At 39.5% G+C, this 20,514-nt stretch overlaps 2 long non-coding RNA genes across 4 annotated transcripts in view; both read right to left on the bottom strand.

Annotated features, from left to right (window-relative positions):
• LOC116652748 (uncharacterized) overlaps nucleotides 1–11,598 on the bottom strand; it is a 34,270-nt gene extending 22,672 nt beyond the window's left edge. The window contains exon 1 of one of the 2 annotated variants that reach the window (XR_014941837.1): nucleotides 8,434–11,598. This is a non-coding gene — a long non-coding RNA (uncharacterized LOC116652748). The remainder of the gene's footprint in view (nucleotides 1–8,433) is intronic. The other variant, XR_004305908.2, reaches the window with a different exon arrangement.
• The window catches only part of LOC146762710 (uncharacterized), a 480,249-nt gene that overhangs the window by 168,013 nt on the left and 291,722 nt on the right, over nucleotides 1–20,514 (bottom strand). The window lies entirely within an intron of this gene.

Genomic DNA, 20,514 nt, shown 5'->3' with positions numbered 1-20,514 from the left:
TATTTGTAGCACACTCATCAGTACATCATAAGAAATAAAACAGCTATTGGTAGAATGGCTTTCTGTCTGGTATCCTTTAAAATGTCCCAGTTCCCAGTCCCCCTTATGTTAGAAAACACTGTTAAGAATTTAGGGCTCCCTGGAAATTCTTATGTGGGCATTTTATTCATTGTTAATTCCACATCATCATTTTTGATACAATACCTACTGAAATGGGAATGTGGGTGATTTTTAAATAAGATAGCAATGGACAGATGTGTTTGGCATTAGGTGCCTCCATCAGTGGCGTTGAATAAGATGACAAAGAATATGCATATTTTTGTAACTGATTTATAGCAAAAAGGTTTTTTTAAATGGGAAAACTATCTTAGTGGTTTGGTTATTTTTCCCCAACAAATTCTTGTTATTCACTATTTTAGTTCTGCCTCTGTAGGGGAAATGAGAGCTGTGCACTCTCATTTAGACTTTACCATCATCTGAAGTTTTGTTGCAGAATTCAGGGCTCCTTTAATGTGAAGCTAGGCATGTTGGGAATTCACTTCTGACACTCACCTGAAACACTGTCATCGTCCATGCTGCTGATGTTTTGTGCAATAAGAAAAGCCTTTTATCCGCAAACTCCAGCCAACATCTGAAGCTCGACTGCCAGTTCTGTTCGAGAATTTCACTTTCAGTACACAACTGGCTTATGATCACTGACTAAAACAAGCAGCAGTTATGTTGCTACTCTCACATAGCTTGGTGACAGAACTCCCCAGAACACTTCTCCCAAGCAAACTCAATTGCTAGTGACATTTTTGAACAAATTAACAGTCACATTTAAAAACTGATTCAAGTTAAATGGAAAACAAAGGTTACTCAGCTGCTGGAAAGTGGGAAATATGGTCCTAACTCTTCCGTTTTCTTACTCTACAGCACAGGAAAACAGCAAGGAAGGGAAATTTTGTCATCATCCCCTGGACTGTAAATCCAAAAAAAACCCCAACAGTGGTTGACAGCAAAAAATAATTAATTTTGCCATTGAGATAGAGAAGGAGCAAAGAAAATGCAGGGGTAACACAACCAATGACCTAACACAACATGGTTTCTTAGGTTGGTGTTTGAAAATACATGAAGCCATAAACAGATGAGGATTTACAGGAATGTTAACAGAACAGTCTGTTTCGACACAGCAGAACTAGTCCTGCTCAGCTCTCCTGTAGACTAAAAGAAGGGACACTGCTAAGAGGAAGGGAGAGTGCTGCAAAGGAAGTGAGCCTTATCCAGCACAACTGAAGAAAGAAAGATTTATTTTTTTGCCTAATTAGTGATGCTTCTCAAAATGTGGACAAGCAATATGCTAAATCTCAACACAGAATCACAATGCTTGTGCAGCTATTTGACAAAAAGACTTACTCAGTAACTCCTGGTTTTCTGGCTGCTAGTTGACACCTATGTCAGTAGTCCTTTCTGGTTCCACAATGAGCCTGCATAGCGTTATTTCTCATTTAATATCATGCACTTAAATGGTTATTAATAAGAAGGTATATCACTTTTGGTGCCAAAAGAAGTATTTTCTGTCCAATGGGGTAAAACCTGAACTGTAACAAAAATGCAGATAACAACTGTAACTGCAGGGCTACAATAATCCTAATTGTAATGCCACCACCTGTAACTCATGTTCACTTTTTTTTTTTTTTTTTTTTTTTTTTTTGGTGATTGTATCAGCTATTTTTTCTCATCTCCACTTCGTGGTTTGATCAGTTCCGCAGTGCACCAATTGTTTATGCCATCATCAGACCATTATCATTCTACTGTTGTACAAGTAAATTAGATTAATTAGGTATTGCTTATACTGCTACTACACTTTCACAGTAATAGGAAAGGGCAAAACAAATCTGCTGTCAGCGCTATTTTTAATTCCAGTATGCTACATATCTATTTAAACAATAACACTAAAAAGATCACAGTAGCTTATTGATGATGTGAGTGGTATGGTCTAAGGAATCTGGTGGAGATATCTTTGGTCCTATTTGTTTCTAACAAATACCCATACTTAGTGCATACTGAGTTATGGCAGGATCAAAATAATAGGGGAAAAAAGGTGCTCACTAATTTAACAAGTAACATTCTTTACTGTCATGGTTTTGCATTTTAGGAATTCAAGAGAAACACCTGGCTCCACTGAGCCAAGGATCTGGATTTAGATCCAAGCATTAAATCCATCCAAGAGGAGAACACATCAGTTCGATTGCCCTGTAAAGATGATGTGTGCCATCTGCCAGCAACAAATGCTGGCACTTTGTATTGTGCATGCTTGGTAATATTGGGTCCATGAAGCATATAAATTTTTTCAAAATACTCTGATATAAAATTCATCCTTGGTCTACAGTATGAAGCAGCCCTGTGAGAACCTCTCTATAGTAAATACTCCTACAAAAATTTCTTTTGTAGATTTTCTTCAGATTTTTTAAAGACTAGTTTTTAAACGAAAATTCTATGTGAAACAGAATTAGACTCTTCTCTGCTGTTAGTGAAAGGACACAAGTATTGCCTCTATTTTTCAGTTATTCTGTAAATATTAACTCTCCCTGCATTTTCCTGGTATTATATAGAAATGTCTATCTTAATGTACAGTGTAAATACTTCAAAGAGATCAAGGCAAGTTCATCCAAGTGTTCCTATATTCAGATTTTCAAATGCCTTAAGTAAATGACTGCTACAAATATTTGGGGGTTAGAAGTGCACACAAATTACCAGTAACATTTCCCCTTTGATTGCAATCATTATGAATAACAAACACTGTCACATTAGAAAGAGAACAAGATGACATGATACCATATAAAATGACACTGCCAGAAACATACCTGTAAATGAAAGCTTTGAGAAACTGCTATCGTTTTAATAGGAAATATAGCTCACTTGAATGAATATGCAATATTCTCTAAGGGTTTGAATTAAATACAGACCTTAATCATTACCCTAATTACTTCTGTTGTGATTCTACCTTTGAGTCTACATGAAACAAACATCTAGCAATTAGTTGCACTTTCATTTAATCAACTGGTTCTTGAATAAATAGCTGTTAGTATTTCTTTTAACAAACTCATCCTTTTAGAAAGACCAAAGATAATATTGTTTGTTTCAATTTTACAATATGCAATATGTCATTATTTTGGAATAACATATTTATTTGTTTTGTTTTATTTTTCCCAGCAACTGAGGTCCTCTATCTAGCCACAAAAGAAATATAACAAAAGCTACAGCAGAAGGTGGAACACATTATTTGGTAACACATCTCAAACACAGCCTGGACAAACCACCTCTGAGGGTAAAAACATACATCACATTTCAGCTTCCAAGCCCAATTTAGTCTTCAGTCTCTCCACTGAGCCTGTCAATTAGGGTGTCAATTAGGCCTTGATCCAGCAGAGCACCGAAGCATGTGTGTAATCTAAGCATGTGAATAACCCTGTTGCTCACTGCAAATCAGGATGATGTTGATGGGGGACAAATGAACAGGGCCACCAGATCATTCTCACATACAGCAATTACAGCATATTTTAAAATATTTTCTTGATGAAGCAACATACTGGAAAATTGTAGCATTTGTCATCTCTGCTGCTTTTGGAGCCAGTATAATAAAACAGAGTTGTTGTTCACACTTTTTTTTTTTTTTTTGGTAGACAGAAAAAAAGCTTAATGTGCTGTCCTTTAAAACTGTTTGTGAAATCAGCCCCGTTCCAAAACATGCTTGTTACATAAAGTGACACCTCTCTTTATAAAGATATACAGTAATAAAATAGCTTGCTTTTGTATTGTGCAAACACTGGATTTTCAGCATTGACATATTATTAGATTCAACACTAGTGAGGCTGGTTCTCTGGCAGTATAACTTGGGCTGACTCACTGTTGGGTGCTGAAGCTTGCCTTAAACTAAAATGAAAGAGTAAATCTCTTTTTCCAAAACACGGAAGTCCCCTGTTTATAAAAGTATTTTCACAGAGTAACCTTTTGCTGCTTTTGGTTAAGTATACACACAGTGGGTCATAAGGCACGTCAGCAGTCATTGCAAGCTGATGCGTAGTCCTCTTCCAGCATAAAAAAGCACAGCTGGAGCATGAGATTCCCCAATTAGAGGGGAATCACTCAAAACTGTACAATGACACCACTGCAGATGTCTTAGTTGAGTCTGATCTGGGAACCCCACAGCTAAGTCCATTTTGGCAAATGACTCAACTGGGCTGTGGCAAAATGTGCCTTTCTTTCTGGAGAACTCCCTTAGAAGAGACATACAGATATTATCTTTAAGAACTCTTACCGGAGCTCTTTGAACTTGATTCTCATACCTGCTTAAAAATATTATCAGTGTTTGAATCAAGCTATGCCACATAGAACTTCCTAATGACAGAGATAAGCCTGACATTGTGGACATGCTTACCATGCTAGGCAATCACAAAATAAAAGACTGTGATGCAGTACTGGAGTTTCTTTCCAAAGACTGATCCTTAGCTTGAGATACTGACACCCAGACCAATTCTCCTGTCTTAACTATGAAGCAAATAATACAGTGAGGAATACAAACCTAGGTTCAGGGGTTTGTCACACTCAGTTGTAAAATGCTTTCATGCAGCATAATACCAGTGAGAAGAAAAAGGTTCCAGTAAGAACCTAATCTTGCTCCCACTGGAGCTTGCAGCAAACCTTATGTGGAAACAGAATGAAACCTAAATTTGACACCAGTGTTAAAATTGATGGAGTCCTTTCTATAACCTGTCAAGTCAGTGATAGGTTGTTTGTACCTCTGATTGTTACAGGGAAATTACCAGATCAGTATTCTGAATTCCTATAATACGTGAACTTTTAAAAATGTAACTCCTGCTTCTCAAACACTATGCCATGTGTTTTGTCAGTATAGTGTGATACAAAAGGTTGCGATGTATACATTAAGATTTAAATGCAGTGTCTCTGAAAGTGACATGAAACGTGCTGCCTTTCCAGTAATTTTTACATAAGAAAATTAACTCGTTATTTCTACCTTAAGATCCAACCTCAGAAGTTATTTTTAACAGTGATATTTTTTAACTTCTGAAAAAGGCTGATTCTGAAATGTAGTTACAGGTTTCTATTGAAGGGAAAAAAAAGAGTCTGAACTGAAAGACTGACATTAGCTGAAACTCTTCTGTCCACACATGGCCGTGGTCCGCACAAACATCCTCCACACTGATCAAAACGCACTCCCAAAAATTTCCTGGTTTAAGCAGAAGAAAACACGTCCGAATGTGTGCACCATCTCTCACACGAGAGAGCTGCAAAGCCAGAAAACAATCCTAAAATACATACAGGGCTACAACAGTTAAATCTCAAAGCTGCTGAGAAATTGCTTGGATGCTATGAGCAAAAAGTGTGGTTCCAGAGTATAATCCTAGTGATACACTATGTTCTTTGCAAAAGGTTGTGAGGCCTTGGCCTAATAAGCATAATCTCATTACACTGCAAATAAAAGTTTCCTATTTATCTCCAGATTTCAAATGAATCTAATAAGGCTTATGATACAGTCACCCAATACCCTAATCATATTTCTGCCTATCTAAAAGCAATCAGTAATTGTGTTATAGCAGAACGTGCTGACAATACCTCTGACACAGAAAGGAGAATGAGAGCCCAGCTGTACTAATTAAATTAAATGCTAGGCTGATGGAATACATTTGCTGAAGCTTGGAGAGTATGGGTGCAGAATTAATAAGCATTACAGCTTAGAGCAGGAGATGATATCATAATGGATGCAAGGTTTTGATGTGGAGAGCCTCATTCAGATTCAATGTACCATAATGTACGGATGTGACAGCTGCTTAGAGAGGTGCAGAACCTTGAACAAAGTGCACAGGAACTTTCTCTCCCCTCCTCTTTTTCTTCCCCTATTTCTCCCCCTTCCCCCCCCCACCCCTTTTTTTTTTCTCCTTTTTTTTCTTTTTTTTTTTTTCCTGTTAAGAACTGTATTTTAAATATCATCCATCAGCTCAAAAATTACTTTGCTGGGGTTGCAGTTTACTATTTGTTCTGAGCGTACTGGTTTGCTCTCTGCTTTCTTTTGTCCCCATCTTCCCCTCCATTTGCAGTTTTAAACTTACCAGCTCCGAAAGGTAAAGGGAACTCTCCCGAAAATTAGTCTATAGTGCAACACACATGGTTAATCTTGGTTTTGCCTCTCTTTCCTCTTTTTGCCTCTTTCTTATCATTTGTAAAGCCAGAAATCCTGAGTGCAGAGAAACTCCCATAAGCGCAGTGGAGGGAGAGGAAAAGCTGAGCGCAGCCCACCTCTGTCACTTCAGCCAAGCTATTGCAGGGGGTTAGAAGGATTTTGGAATGAATAAGAATCACTTAAAATGATCCAGATCTGTGTATTTTCCCCAGCTTACCAGGCGCTGCACACAGCCAAGAGGCCCCACCACTGAGCCACTCTCGCCTCGGCCCATGCCAGCACAGCACAATCTCCTGCCCATAAATTAGCAGCGCTATCTCGGGAGCTGCAGCGCCCAGGCTGCTGTGCCAGCCCCGCCAGCCAGCCGAGCCAGTACTCATTATCATGAGAATTTTGACAGGATATTAAATTTACTAATCCTGAACATTCCAGGCTGACCCCTCACTCGCCAATAGACAATACCGATGCCCTCTGATGGGGCCTTGCTGTCTGCCCTCAGCTTGTTTTACCCTTCTGCCCCTCACAGCACCTCTACACACACTGATACTCAAGACATGCATCTGCAAATCCCACCCAACTGGCAGTTTGACTGGTGGCTGGCCTTTGGAGCCAGTCCTACACACTGAGCAACCCCATCATTGCCTTCTTACTCTCATCCCCTCAGTGCCTTCCTGCCCTCATCCCCCCAGCACCTTCCTGCCTTCTCTTCCTATTCTCTGATGCTCCAGTGAGGACTGCTTGCTCTCCTCCTGCCTGAGGCATGGAGCTGGTTTGGGGAAGTTGGGACACACTGGAAAAGCTCTTTGATGCCCGGCCACTACCTGACGGGAGGAGCTGCCAGTGCCAACAAACCCACTCCTCACTCCCGCTCCAAAACATTCCCCTCCTGAAAACACAGTGCCTATTAAGTTGCTGAAAACAGCAGATTTCCACTGATACTATACATATAAAGCTGACCATTAAATTGCAATTTAACATCCCCAGGCAGCAGTGGCTGCTGACAGCCTCTAAAGCTTGTAATCCCATTTAACCCCCTCCTGTCAAGAGCAGGCCCACCCTTTCAGAATAATGCTGCCCAAATGAAACCTGACATGGAAACAAGGGAAATAAAAACCCCTTTAGCTTAAAAGTCATGCCACAGTGGGTAACCCTGACCTTCGGCTTCCCCACTCATCCCCCAGGGAGCACCCCCAGGCATTTATGTTGACAGAGACGAGCTCAAAAAAAAGTAAAAAAAGGCACTGCAAGGCAACTGACTTTCCCTTGGGGCAAATTAAAGGGAATTTGGCTAGACAATAGAAGGAAATTTCACCTGATATTTATTTTGAATAAAAGCCCCACCAGCTCAGACTGCAGGCACTGGCTGCTTGCAGCCTCTGGACATCATCGCTACCCCATCCCCTTGCAGCCACAGCTCAGGGCTCCAGGCTGCAAAGCCCATTGCTGGAATTTGGCAGTTTGGTCCAATTCTGGTGGAATGGGTTGTTTCCCAAGGTGCCTAGAACAAACACAAAACTGGAAATCAAACAAACTCTTCTTACTCTGTGTTCCACCTGTGGTCCATCTGCTTTGTTAGAAAAGGAAAAGGCAGTGCGGGGCAGTGAGATACACCCAGCGTTATGCACACTGCTAGCCTAGGAATACAGGAGGAGCTTTTGAACCTAATCTGAGCAGCAATGCACTCATTGCTCTGAGCTTGTTTGTGAAAATAACTCTGCTCATTGACAGCATTTTCAAGAACGCTGGGCTGTACCGATGAACCCTTCCAAAGAACATACATCTCTGTATGCAAGCATGGAGGATGGCCTTGCACACTTCTCTTTGCTAAAGCAAGGCAGCACAACCTGCTCCTTGATTCTCTCCTCTGCTTGCTGCCTTATAGAGGAAAAGAGCCCCAAAGCCAGAAAGCACTTTGACGCAGATACAGAGGAGACTCTTTGCTAAAGATGAGAGTTTGTAATGAAAGCACAGATCAAAATATTTTTCAGTGAATGCATCTCACTCTCTACCTGCCTATAAACAGACCCCCAAAGCAGCCAGACCTGCCCTTGCCACCCAGCGCGCTGTGCTCAACCCCCCCTACCTGCCCTTATATCCTTATGCTGAAGAGCATGTGGACAGGGCGCTTCACAGAACACAGCTATGCCTGCTGCAAGAGGAGCTTACTCCCAGACAGAGCCGAGAGTTTGCTTCAGAAGTTTGCAAGCAGCAGTGAACCCTGCCTGCTCCGGGTTCTTCTGCCCGTAACTCACCCGTTCCCACTCCCAGAGGCATCGCGGTGGGGACGAGTTCTCAGCGCTGCTAGGAAGTGGGGCACTAAAAAAGCAGGCTTGGTACCTCGACATGGAGCTGCTCCTCACTTCTTTGCTTCAGGCGTCGCATCCCCTGGTGCTGCAGATCGGCACAAAAAATTTGATGCACTCCTTATTCTTTTTTTTTTTTCCATTTCTCTCTTTCATTTGCTGGTAAAAATAATTTAAAAAATTAAAAAAAATAATAGCTCAATTAAAGTTAGCTTAAATTTATTAAGAATAAGACTGGGATAAATGTTTATTTCAACTTCCTAGTGCAGCAGTGTACGAAGCCCAGCCCGCCCAAGCCTCTTTAGCAATGGAGTGGTTTATTTAATTTGTCAGTATAATAGAAGCAGCTGAGTGAGAGACAGAGAATGCAGTGTGGTATAAAAGAAACAAAGGCTAAAAGTACCACTATTTTGATTCCCTTTTTAAAATTACTTCCAAAGTGTGGTATCTATTGTGAAGAATAATGCTGAACAAAGCACAGTGTCTTGGCAATATTCACAGAGCTCATTCACAGAGCCAGTTCTGTCTGTACATTCAGAGGTAGAATACACTTATAAATGATGCATTGGAAGGACTATAGTTCCTATTGTACTCCCAGTGTAAACAAAAAGACAGACAGAAGCTGAATGGCATATGGGCAGCGGGGCCACACTTTATTCAACTGTTCCAGCACCATTGTGAAGGTAAAATGCAATGGGAGTTCTCTCCTTCTCTAACTTCAAATCCAGTAAATGTTTTTTGGGTTAGCTTAACAATTTATGTCTATATAAAACATGCAGCTCTGGTGGTTATTCTGTACACTTCTGTGGAAAAGTGATCTTTCAAGCAACCATGGGAAAAGCTGTCAGCTTGGGAGGCCATTCCCAGTGGGAATAAGGAGCTTCTGGAGAAGGCTGCCTGAAAAAGGGTTTGCATAGGGTCTGTACAGGCGGTGTTGGATGCACAGAGCCCAAATGGTCTTAAAAAGCAGATGTAAAAGCCAGGAAGGAGGCTGAGATGCTCAGGATCAGACCTACTTGGACAAAGACCAAGACCTTGCACTGCTTTATCAGGAAAGCCGGCCCCCCTTTCAGTGCTGCTGGAAGGGGGGGACACTTTGTATGAGCTGCATTTTCCTCCTCTTTTTCCACCACTGCTCCCCACTTGAGCCTGCAAATGGAGGTTGGCAACTTTGCCAAACAATTTCTGGCAAAATATTGCCTTTACTAAGTCAGGCAATGCCCCTGCTGAACAGTCTGTGGTCAGAGAAATGTCTTTGCTGCATTTGATAGAAAGGAAAAGCCATTCACGTGGAGGACAGGTTAAAATTAGCCACATCCTTTCTGCCCTTGCTGTGTCAGCTTAAGCCAGGAAGTTTTATGATCATCAGCTCCTCTCCCTCCCTTTATATTCTCCAGTCTTCCATAAAGGCTCACGTGCTGAAACTCTGCTCACTGGATTCAGTCTTCCTGATTCATGCAGGCATGCCTGTGTCTGTGCGATACAGCCTATCTGCTGCACATCACACCACTCGGGCACATTTGGAGGGATTTGTGAAGTCGTGCTAAGGGACCAGCTTGCCTTTTCTTTTTCAGGTTTTTTGTTGTTGTCAATTTGCTGGTCCTGTTGCTCCTTGCTCACTGTGGGTGATCACCGACTGAGCTCCAATAGTCAGATTAGGAATTGGGCACTTGGTTTTACATGACAGCATGCTCCCTACACATGGGAGCCAGGAGGGGAGCCACACCTGTCTGAAGTCACTGGAGAATCCTGTCCTCTGGGAGCCAAGGGGGGCTTCCAGCTGAACTGGAGCCGCCTGGAGATGAGCCTGCCTGCCTTATTCTGGTATTAAAAAGGCTGGCAGAGTTTGCTTTGTATGAATGGGATGGCAATTTTGTGAGTTTCTGCTTTAGATAAGTCACTGCTTTATCAAGATCTAACACGATCATAAAAATACAAGAAAGCTCCAGATGAGGATTACTCAGCTTGATCCCTAGAGCTGAGTGCCTGCCTTTTTTTATGAGTATTTATAGCCTTTAATTAAAATTAAATCTGGTAACTCTGTGTTCCTGCGTACTTTTCTAAAATCTTTCATTCTATTCACTGGAAAATAGTACTTGGATTAGACTATACTCCGTGTTTCCAGGAAAAAAATAAATAAATGGGGAGGAGGGGGATTTTCACTGTGATCTGCTGCCTTCTAGAGCTGATGCCAAGAAACCCAAAATATCTCAGTGACTGTGCTTAGATGACAACACTGATTATGGATGCTTGTGTCCTCCTGCTAGGGTTTTCCTGCACTGCCGTAAAGGCAGCAAAAAGAGCTCTCAAAAGAATCTGCAGCTGCTGTAACATCATGGACAGAGTTTGGTTCAAAGTTCCTCAAGGGCCTTCGTGAACAGACTCCCTTGGACATCACCAGCCACTGGGCAGCACTGGGCAGTGTAGTCAGTGTTACCCTGTCTCACTAATGGATGAGGAAAAAATGAAGCTTGTGCCAACAAAATGAACAGGATAGAACAACAGAAAAGTGCGTGGAACTTGGATGGAGACTTGAACTGACTCATTGCTGCTCAGAAGGCTCCAAGATGTTCTTCTCTTTTCAACTTGATAGAAATTTCACACTGTTTTATTCTGTGAAATTTGCAGACTGATGCATTTTGCCGATTAGAAACCAATTTTTAAATGATATTAAAAAAACCCAACAAAACAACAAAAAAACCACAAACATGACACAAGTATGGGAGTTCATAATTTTTCAAGTAATCTTTTCTGTATGTCTTGGTTCAGCACACATATCTTCATTCCTGAAGAATTATTAAAGATGCACAGATGTCATCTGGGCACCACTATTTGCTGAGGGGTCAAAAAGTTATATTGCTGAAGACACAGCAATAGGTCCACCTCTATCAGCTTCATAGAGTTTGGATAATTCCTGTTAGGGTCGTAGGGAGGTTTTTATAGCCTGATATGGGATGAAAAGAGGCCACAAGGCTGTCATTTGATGTGTTTTACTCTTCGTGACTTTCCAACCTATTCATTCTTCAAGAGGTAGATGAACACTCATAGGAGTATTCACTGAGGAAGAAGAAACTTTGCCAAGAGCAGGCAGAGGTTTATAGTTGGGAAACTTCAGTGACTACCCCAGTATGTTGCATTTTTATTAGGGTATTGGTAGAAATGGAGCATTTAAACACAATATTGGTGGAAGAGATTTCACAGTTAAAAGTTTAATGCAGTATAGGTCCTGGAAAGGGCTGCCCAGGGAAGAGATAAAGTCACCGTCCCTGGAGATGCTGAAGAATCATGTGGATGTGGCACTGAGGGGCATGGTTAGTGGGAATGGTGGGGATGGGCTGGTGGTTGCACCTGGGGATCCTAGTGGTCTTTTCTGACTGCAATGATTCTATGATTTCTAGAGTTTATGAGGGAACAGAAACAGCAGCTCCTACTAGGTATGCACTATTAAAAACTAATTCATCTTGAATTTTAGCTACTTTCTATCCACAAGAGGACCAAGTATAGTTGAGAGAAATAATTTTTTTGGAGAAATTGCATGGGGAGTACTTTTAAATTACAAATACTTTTAAGAAAATTATAAGATGACTGAAGATAATTCATTAATAGCTAAAGACAGAAATCATTTAATACATTATTAATGATACACCATTCTCACAGCTTCCTTGTTGATGACCTTTTGGTTACTTTGTTTCATTTTTTTGTTTTTTTAAGTGGGAGCGGAAGCTTTTCTTTACAAACAAATATCCAGAATTTTTGACAAAACCTAAATAATAAAATGCGAAAATCATTGCACAGCATGTGCATGTTTTGTCTTTCACCAGAAATTAAAACACTTCTCCCATCAGCTCACCCTGGTGTTATTCCTGATTTATACCAGAGTAATGAAGATGAGAAAATTGTCTTTTCACCTCAAAGATGATAAAGCACCGGCTTGATTTCATTTACAAATCCGTACTTTATGAACCATTCACTGGTATAAGTGCCTGTAAGCTTTAAATAGTTTAACAGCCTTTCATTTTACATACGTTTTACCAACACTTACACTGAATACTGAGGAAACAAGTAGTTTCAGGAGGAGTGGGTTGATTTCCCATGGCTTTGCACTCTATGTTCCTACAGCACCAAACCCACAAGAGTCATGTTTCTCCTCCCCATGTCCTGTCACTTCCCCTCCACAACTCCCTCAGCTCCTTCATAGATCCTCAGGGGGTTTCTTTCCCATGTTCCAGCACTTCAGTTCTTACCTAGTAATGCACTTTGTCTACATTTTTACCTCCTTCCAGAGTTCCTTGTGGTTCCCGACAACCTCCCAGATAGATTGTTTGATATCCCTGCTGAGTCTTCTGCAGATCTCTGCTTTCCTCAGCTCCCCCTTCTGTCTCCAAACCAGCTGAATAGGAGACAGCATGTCTTGTGGGCGAATCTGTGCTGCATCTGTGCTTATTAACTATTCAGTGTTTATTTACTAGTTGCAGAAGAGAGAACATCTGTGCATGTACTGCAATCTTCTGTCATTGGTGGGTAGGGATTGATTTGGAATTCTTGCTTCCGTGAAACAAGTAAAGACTGAATAACTCAGAGACACTCTTCTTCTGTCAAACGTTGTTGGACTTGGCAAAAGCTTTGGTAAGCCTTGGCAAATACCCTACGTATCCTTGGGAAGGGTAGATAAAGAGCCAATAAAATAAAATAAAATAAAAAATCATCCAGGCAAAAATACACCTAACGGTAATGGATGCATAGCATTTCTAAGCTATTAATTATACTGGCTTCTATACATTTGTTTCTCCACTATTTTTAAGTCTGTTTTACCATTTATTGTAATTCTTTAGGAAAAAAAAAGATAATTAGAAAAAAAAAAGTGAAATAGGAAAGGCAAACTGTTTTATTTTTTATCCAGTCCTTCGGTGTCCTTCAGCGGAATGCTTAGTAAACAGACGTATGCCACTCACTTTTTTTGTCTTCAGCATTCACTTGATTTTCTCTCCCCTCTATTTCCCTTCTTTCTGCTGATGTTTTATGCATTACAGCTTTTTAGACTTTTTTTTCTCTCTTCCCCCCCCACCAACTGTGTTAAAGCTCTCTGTTCTAATCCTTTCTCTCACTCCCTCAATTCATCACTTCTGTATTACAGATTTTGGATTTTTGTCCTTTTATTGACTAATTTGCCATTAATCTTTCATTTTGCATCCTTGCAAATTTTTTTTTTTTTCCTTTAACCATATTTTTTCCCACTCGTCCTGTTTTTCTACATTAGTTATTCCTTTCTTTTATCCTTTAGTTTTCTGTATTCTCTCATCATCATCGTCCAAGCCTCATTTCCAGTAGTGAAAGACTGGCAGGTAAAACATTATTTCTTACTTTATATGCTGCATTTGCTAAGTTTCTCTTTGACAGTATGATAGTTTTGTTTTCAGAATGTCTGAGTGGTACTAGTGGCTGAAGTACTATGAGCAAGCTTTCAAAGTTTTCTCTTCCACAAGAAAGTTCACTATACAACTCCCACAATCCACAAATATAATGAATTAGTGAATTAAACTGTAGGTGATAGCAACATTTTGCACTTAAAAGATACTTGGCATTCAGCTATTACATCTAGATGGATAAAAGGAGGTGTTAAATGTATTACTGCTCTTGATGTGAAAACCTATACTGTACAGAAGTCTGATAGGAGGAAGTCTGTGATATTTAGTTAGTTAATAATGAGTGTAGTACCTTTGGCTGCATGGTCATTCATGAGAGTTAGATTTACAGCGCTAAGAAACTCCCTTTACCAAAGAAAACACTTTCATAAAGTGGCTGTCCCTTCTCACTGCTCTGTTACTGATAATGTGTTCTTAAGTTCCTGTCCTAACTGTATTTGAACCTGCACAAATCTTCCAAAGAGCCAAATATGCCACAGGCAACAGCTCCTTAGCCTGATACACTTCAGAGTCATTCTGCTGACTTTACATGTCAGTACAGACCAATTGAAGATTTGATCTCATGAGTCTCACCAAAAGCAGATCTATAGTAGGACATCCCTAATAGTCAGACTTGCAGTGACTTCCAAGCAAATTGGACTTGCTGTACAGATTGTTCTTCAGTGCCTCAGGGTGGCGGGAGAGCGAGTTTACATCTACATGTTTCACAGAAGCTTATAATGATTCATCTTTTTAAAATGAATTTGGTTGCTGGTTTTTTTCATACTTTGCTATTTTCATTACTTATCATTCCTAGAATGTGTATTTTTGCCTCTCACAGATCTTCTACTCCAGTGCTACATTCTTAGAATTCTCCACTTCCTTGAACTGCGTTTACTTTGGAAAAAATACTTATGAGCTTTAAAATGATTAAATGGTTAAATATAATCCCAAAGGAAATCTGACAGGGCAAAACCCATCAGTCCTGTGCTGAACAAATATGTTGTCAGGTGGCACTTCCCTAAGGTCATAGTAAATGGCAAAAGCTGAAGGAAGGCAGCAGAGGCCCTCTTGCTTGATAAAGAAGCTAGTTTGATTCTAGTGCACCCAAGGATTTGACTGCAATTAATCAGCATGTGTAACGAAGTGGCAATGTAATGCTGATGATTTCAGCAAGGCCACTACCCATCATTCTGAGACTGCCTGTATATCTTAAGGTCTGCTGTGCTGCATTTAGAGTGGAGTGTTGGAGAGACATCATACAGTTTACTTTCTGACTCTGTCACTTTTCCTTCTCTTGTCTCATATTTTCATGAAAAGGAAAGGGAACAGCAATAATCCCCTTCAAAGCAAGTGTGTATATTCAGGGTACATAAATTGTTTTCTCCCTTATGTGCATGGAGGAGAGAGTCCATGACCTCAAGTCGTGTTGTTTCAGCCTCTGCAACTTATGCTGTTTGGAGTTCCTTCTACAGTGCTTTCATATGTGCTAGTGAAGAACATCCTTGCTTTTAAAATCTGCAGAGTTCTTCGAGTAATTGTGATACCTTCTGCAGTGCCCTTTGGCAACTGCATTTGGTCACCCAGAATGTTCACAGGGATTTCATTCTGTTGACACGCCATTGGATCGCTGCATTTCTCTCCCTTTGTGCTGCCATGTTACAGTGGTTGACAATTGTTTAATACGAGTTACCCATGAGAGGGACAAGTATTATTATTTCCACTGTATTTTCCTAAAGCTAGACATTGAAGAGAAAAAGATGAATTGGCACCATTTACTATGTAATATATTTAGTATACGATGGCTGCTTTCTGGAGAGAAGTGAATTTTAAAAATGAAAGCAAGTGATGACAACAAAGGTTTACAAAAGAAGTTATGTGGTTACTTTTTTTCTTCTAGAATTTATTTGGTAAAGTTTTTAATTGTTTCGACTAATTTATCACTGATTAGAAGTTTCATTTATTGCAAAGCCAGAAGGACTTGTTTACAGTTGGCTGCTACAACTATGAGTGGAACACAGGCCATTTTTTTTTTTTTTTTGTAATGTTTGGGGTAATATTTTGTAAAATATCAAGTCTCAGGTAAAAATTCCTAGCGACAGAGAACAACTATTGCTACAAATCATTTGAGGGGTGTTTACTTTTACCTCAGAGGACAACTATGCTATTCTGAGACTGCATTTGTCACTTTTTAATTTCCTGCTCCAGTTCCCTCATTTGTTTGTATTCTAGTCAGAAGAGCCCTCCATTAGCATATTTTTGTTCCTTGTGTGAGTACTTTCAGAGTACCATCGAGTCACCTCTTAACCTTTTTTTTTTTTTTTTTTTTTTTTTTTTTTCAGTTAACCAATTTGAACTTTCCTTGCTATAAATTGTGTTTCCAACTTTTTAAACATTCTTGTGGTTCTTCACTAGATTACCTCTAATTTATTATCCTTGTTCTTGAACAGACGACTTAGCAGCTGGGCAGTGGATCTGAAAAGCACTCCCAGCATTCAAACTTTCTAGTGCTGTTTCTTAATAAACTGAAGAGTTGCATTGGTTCTTTACCACTGTAGTAGACTGGGAGTTCAAGTTCAGTTCATTGTCCACCATGAGCCTTAAGTCTTTTCCAGGTCATTTTTTCCAAAATTTAGTACTACTGTTTTCTTATTTGTAGGACCAAAATTTGTTATTTCCAGTCTAATTTCACACTGGAGAGTCATGAAGTATGTGGCTTTTAGATGAAGCTAACTGAGCAGCAAAAATCAGTGATTTTATTATTATTATTATTATTATTATTATTATTATTATTATTATTATTATTATTATTTTTCATCATTACCTGCATACATTAGCAGTAAAGATTTTATGTTTCTTTGTTTTTGAAATGCGGGATTAAGATGAGTACCTCTGGGACTCCACTATAAACAAATCTCAGTGAAGATTTCAGAATTCACATAATCTTTCATGTCTATCTTTCATGAGAAATGTCATTTGCTACCAACCATTTTCTCCTTCAAGGCAGACTTCTTACAGTGTCTAAGACAGCTGGTAATTTTCTGCTGGCATGAATTGCCCTGTCCAGACTACATTGTAAAGGATTCCTGCTACTTGATAAGCTTTGAAATGTGCTATGTTTGATGCACTGTTGTGGTCTTGAGAAAAGGCATGCTCACTGACAAATATATTAAGAAAGCATTTGACTGAGAGTTGAGTATCTTTAATCAGAGACTGACCAATAGTTTATCTATCTGTGGCTTCTGTGACATATAATCATCCCTTTCCATGACTCATTGTCAATAAAAGCTATCACTTTCCTGACAGTTTCTAGCACTTCTGCTTATGTGTAAAAGCTCAAGGTCTTTCAAATGTCTTTTCCTCTCAGTTCTTCCAAATCTAATTTCCACAAACATCTGCTTCATAACTAATCCCTTCTTCACACATTGTTTTTGATACTAGATACTCTCCATTCCACTTAGTCTTCCATTAGTCTGACAACTTTATGTTAAGAGTAAATATAAGAGTAAATATTCAAGGAAGGGAAGAAGGAGAGCATGGACAGATGTCCCTTTTAGAGACAGCTGAAGTGGCTGGTCACATCAGCACATCCAACAGCTTGCTGCCGTCAGCTGAAATGCAGCTTTGCAGAACTGCTTTGTGGACGTTCCATGCCCTGCTCCAGGCAAGGATAACTGAGTTAGCTCACACCACAGCTAGCACTGGCTAGAAGAGCTTATCTTGGTTTGCCTGAGATCAGCGTGCACTCATGAATTATTTTATTCCACTAAGGCTGTGTAAGCTTCAGTACTGGTGGAGGAAGAGTTAGGGATGGCAGTTTTCAAAAGTGATGTAGTTGCTAGAAAACGGCAACTGGGTGACTGGGTGAATGTGATCATCCCGAGCTTGTTTACACGTCATGTTTTCACATTTAATCCTATATGTCTTTGTGTGCAAACACCTCTTTATTGACTTAAATGAATTTGTGCTTTCTGTTCAGTCTGTTTATCTTCTAAAAATCAGGTTAATCTCTAGCACATTGAAAAATTACATTTCTGCATCCGATATAAACTGCTGAAACATTGTAAAAAAATGAAGAAAAAAAAAGTAATAGGAACCAAGAGAATGAAAGTATGAATGAATGAGAAGAAACACAATTAATTAGTTTCCCAACTTAATGAAACAACCGATAAAATGTTGTGGTAAGATTTGTGCAGTACACGTAACTGTAGATCTGTATCAATGTAATCAATGGAGTTGTTCACAAATTCTTAAGCTTGCATGTGTACACTTACCTTTGAGTATACAGGCAATGCCACTTCTTATGTGCTTACATTAAGCATATGTTTATGTTTTTCTGGATGGCAGCTAAAGCTTCCAGCAGCAAGTTGAGAGTTACAGTCTAGAACTGGTAGAACATTGTGTTGTCCTCATCTTATTACAGTGTGACATAATAGAAGAGAGTTTATTAGACTAAATAACACAGATTAAAACATTTTAATAAAAATAAAATTCCTAGGTCTTCAAATCAGATGACGTTAAAACTATTGTTTAAAGAACATCTGACTGGATTTTTGTACTTGATAAAAACAGTTGACATCATCACATGTTTCACATTGTTTGCATTTTGAAAGACAAAAGAAAATCCAGTGATTCTTATCCCATACATGATGCAGCAGATGATTTGGCCAGAACACAAATCAACCAAAACCACCACAGAAGACAGAAATCCAAATAAGTAAATTGTCACACAAACAAAAGTAAAAAGCTTAAAGCATGTGGTTACTATTAGCTATTTTCTATAATAGCCTTCCCACTCCAAGAAGGAAGATAGAAAAATTGCTAGTCTCTTTATGGAGTACATCAAATCTCATTTTGTTTTAATGTTTTAAAGTGTGCACTGAAAAAAGCAGAGTTGACTCCTGAGGAAATAATGTTAAATCAGTTCAGAAAAACGAAGTTTGGAAAAATACTTTCATTTTCCTTTTAGTATTACAACAAATGTATTCATATGCCTGGATAATCTGGCATTTTAAGTAACTTTAGGCTTAAGCTCTGTCAATTTGATCTCCCAAGGTTAATTGATTATTTCTTCAACACTCTTGCCAGAAAAGATCAGAGTGCTTACATCTTTCCATTAATCCTTAATGTTCAGGGAGAGAGTGCAAAACAGTATTGCTCTGACTGGCTTAAGTCTTTTCAGGTCTGTCATATATCCCCCCTAAAGTTATCTCCTGTCTGATCAGTTTAATGTCACAGCACTCCATTTCATTAGTTTCACCAACACAGCATTACAAGTATGGTCTAATGGCAGGAATATAAAATCTACTTTTGAGTATCAATCACCATTCACCACCAAAAAGTCTTAACTCCTCTTACCAAAAGATGAAATGAATTGAGGGTAGTAAATAGGAATAGTGAAAAATCTACCTGATTTACTAGAAGAGAAGGAAAAGTTTAAAAACAACACTTTTGTAAAATTGACATCCAGCATTTTGCTGCAGTAAACAACCATCAACATTCAACAAAGCCTCTTGGGGGTTTTCTAGAAGAGACGAGCTTTATCAGCAATTGCATATTTGTTATTGATGTTGTTCTTTGCAGTGGCATAGACGACACAATGGGGGATTAACCCTCACGCAAGACAGTGTGACAACTCATCAGTTGAAAAACAGAACCTGGTCAAATGTCAGTTTTTTAACCAGCATTAAAACTGCTGGCATAGAAGAATCCCTTAAAAACAACCAGACAAAAGCCCTGCTGTGGTTTGTGGGGAGCCTTCATTTATTTTAAATGATGGCAATTTGTGTTTTCCTCTGTGGAAACAAAACTATTTCCTCCCCTCAGAACACTGGAAATAACCAGAACAGTAAGATCCTCCTCTGTCATCATCCCCTTCTGCATTTCTCCTCCCCTCTTTTCCCCCTTTCAGTTCAGCTGGCAGGTACAGCGATTAGCAGTTTCCTCTTCCCTTTGTTTTGAATATAAATGAAGATCTAACTACTTTAAAAAGATGTTGGGTTTCAGACATGCTTAGCAGTTGAGGTGAAAGTCTCTGTCAGCTGCACTCTTGTGAATTAAAAATTTAGTGACTGACATTCCCAGTCTGTAGCTGAGCGCAGGATTTGTCCTTTAGAGAATGTGGTAAGGGTGATGAGCTGTGCCAGGTCTCCCTGATTCTTTGGTTCCAGGCAGAATCACTACAGTCTGGAAAGGCCACAGCTTTACTTAGGTGATACTCAGGGCACCACTGTCCTCGGGTTTTTATTAGGATTGCTGTATTAAATAATATAAAGTAATGCTAATGGCCATCTCTCTTTGCAGTGGTTTACACCTACATCAAAGACAGCATAGTCATTTGGAAACATCCAGGGCACCAAAATTAAAACCTGTGTAAATTAAACACATGTGAAGTGCACAATATGTGGCAAATTAGTACGGAAAATACTGAGAAAAGCGCATCTTCAGGATTTGCTTGCACACCATGATGTGACAGGTATTATTGCCCTTTGTACAATTATTTAAACCCTGTAGGAATTCCCAGTGTCAGAGTATGTCAGCATACTGTTATTAGACAAGTTTAATTAGGATCTACCCTGCTGCTCCTAACAAGTATTTAATTAACTTCTAGGCAGGGTAATTAGCTTTA

This window comes from Coturnix japonica, chromosome 1 (assembly GCF_054131305.1).
Source record: "Coturnix japonica strain WE chromosome 1, WE-NBRP24, whole genome shotgun sequence".
NCBI classification, from domain to species: Eukaryota; Metazoa; Chordata; class Aves; order Galliformes; family Phasianidae; genus Coturnix; species Coturnix japonica.
This window is presented reverse-complemented; position numbering and strand designations above follow the sequence as displayed.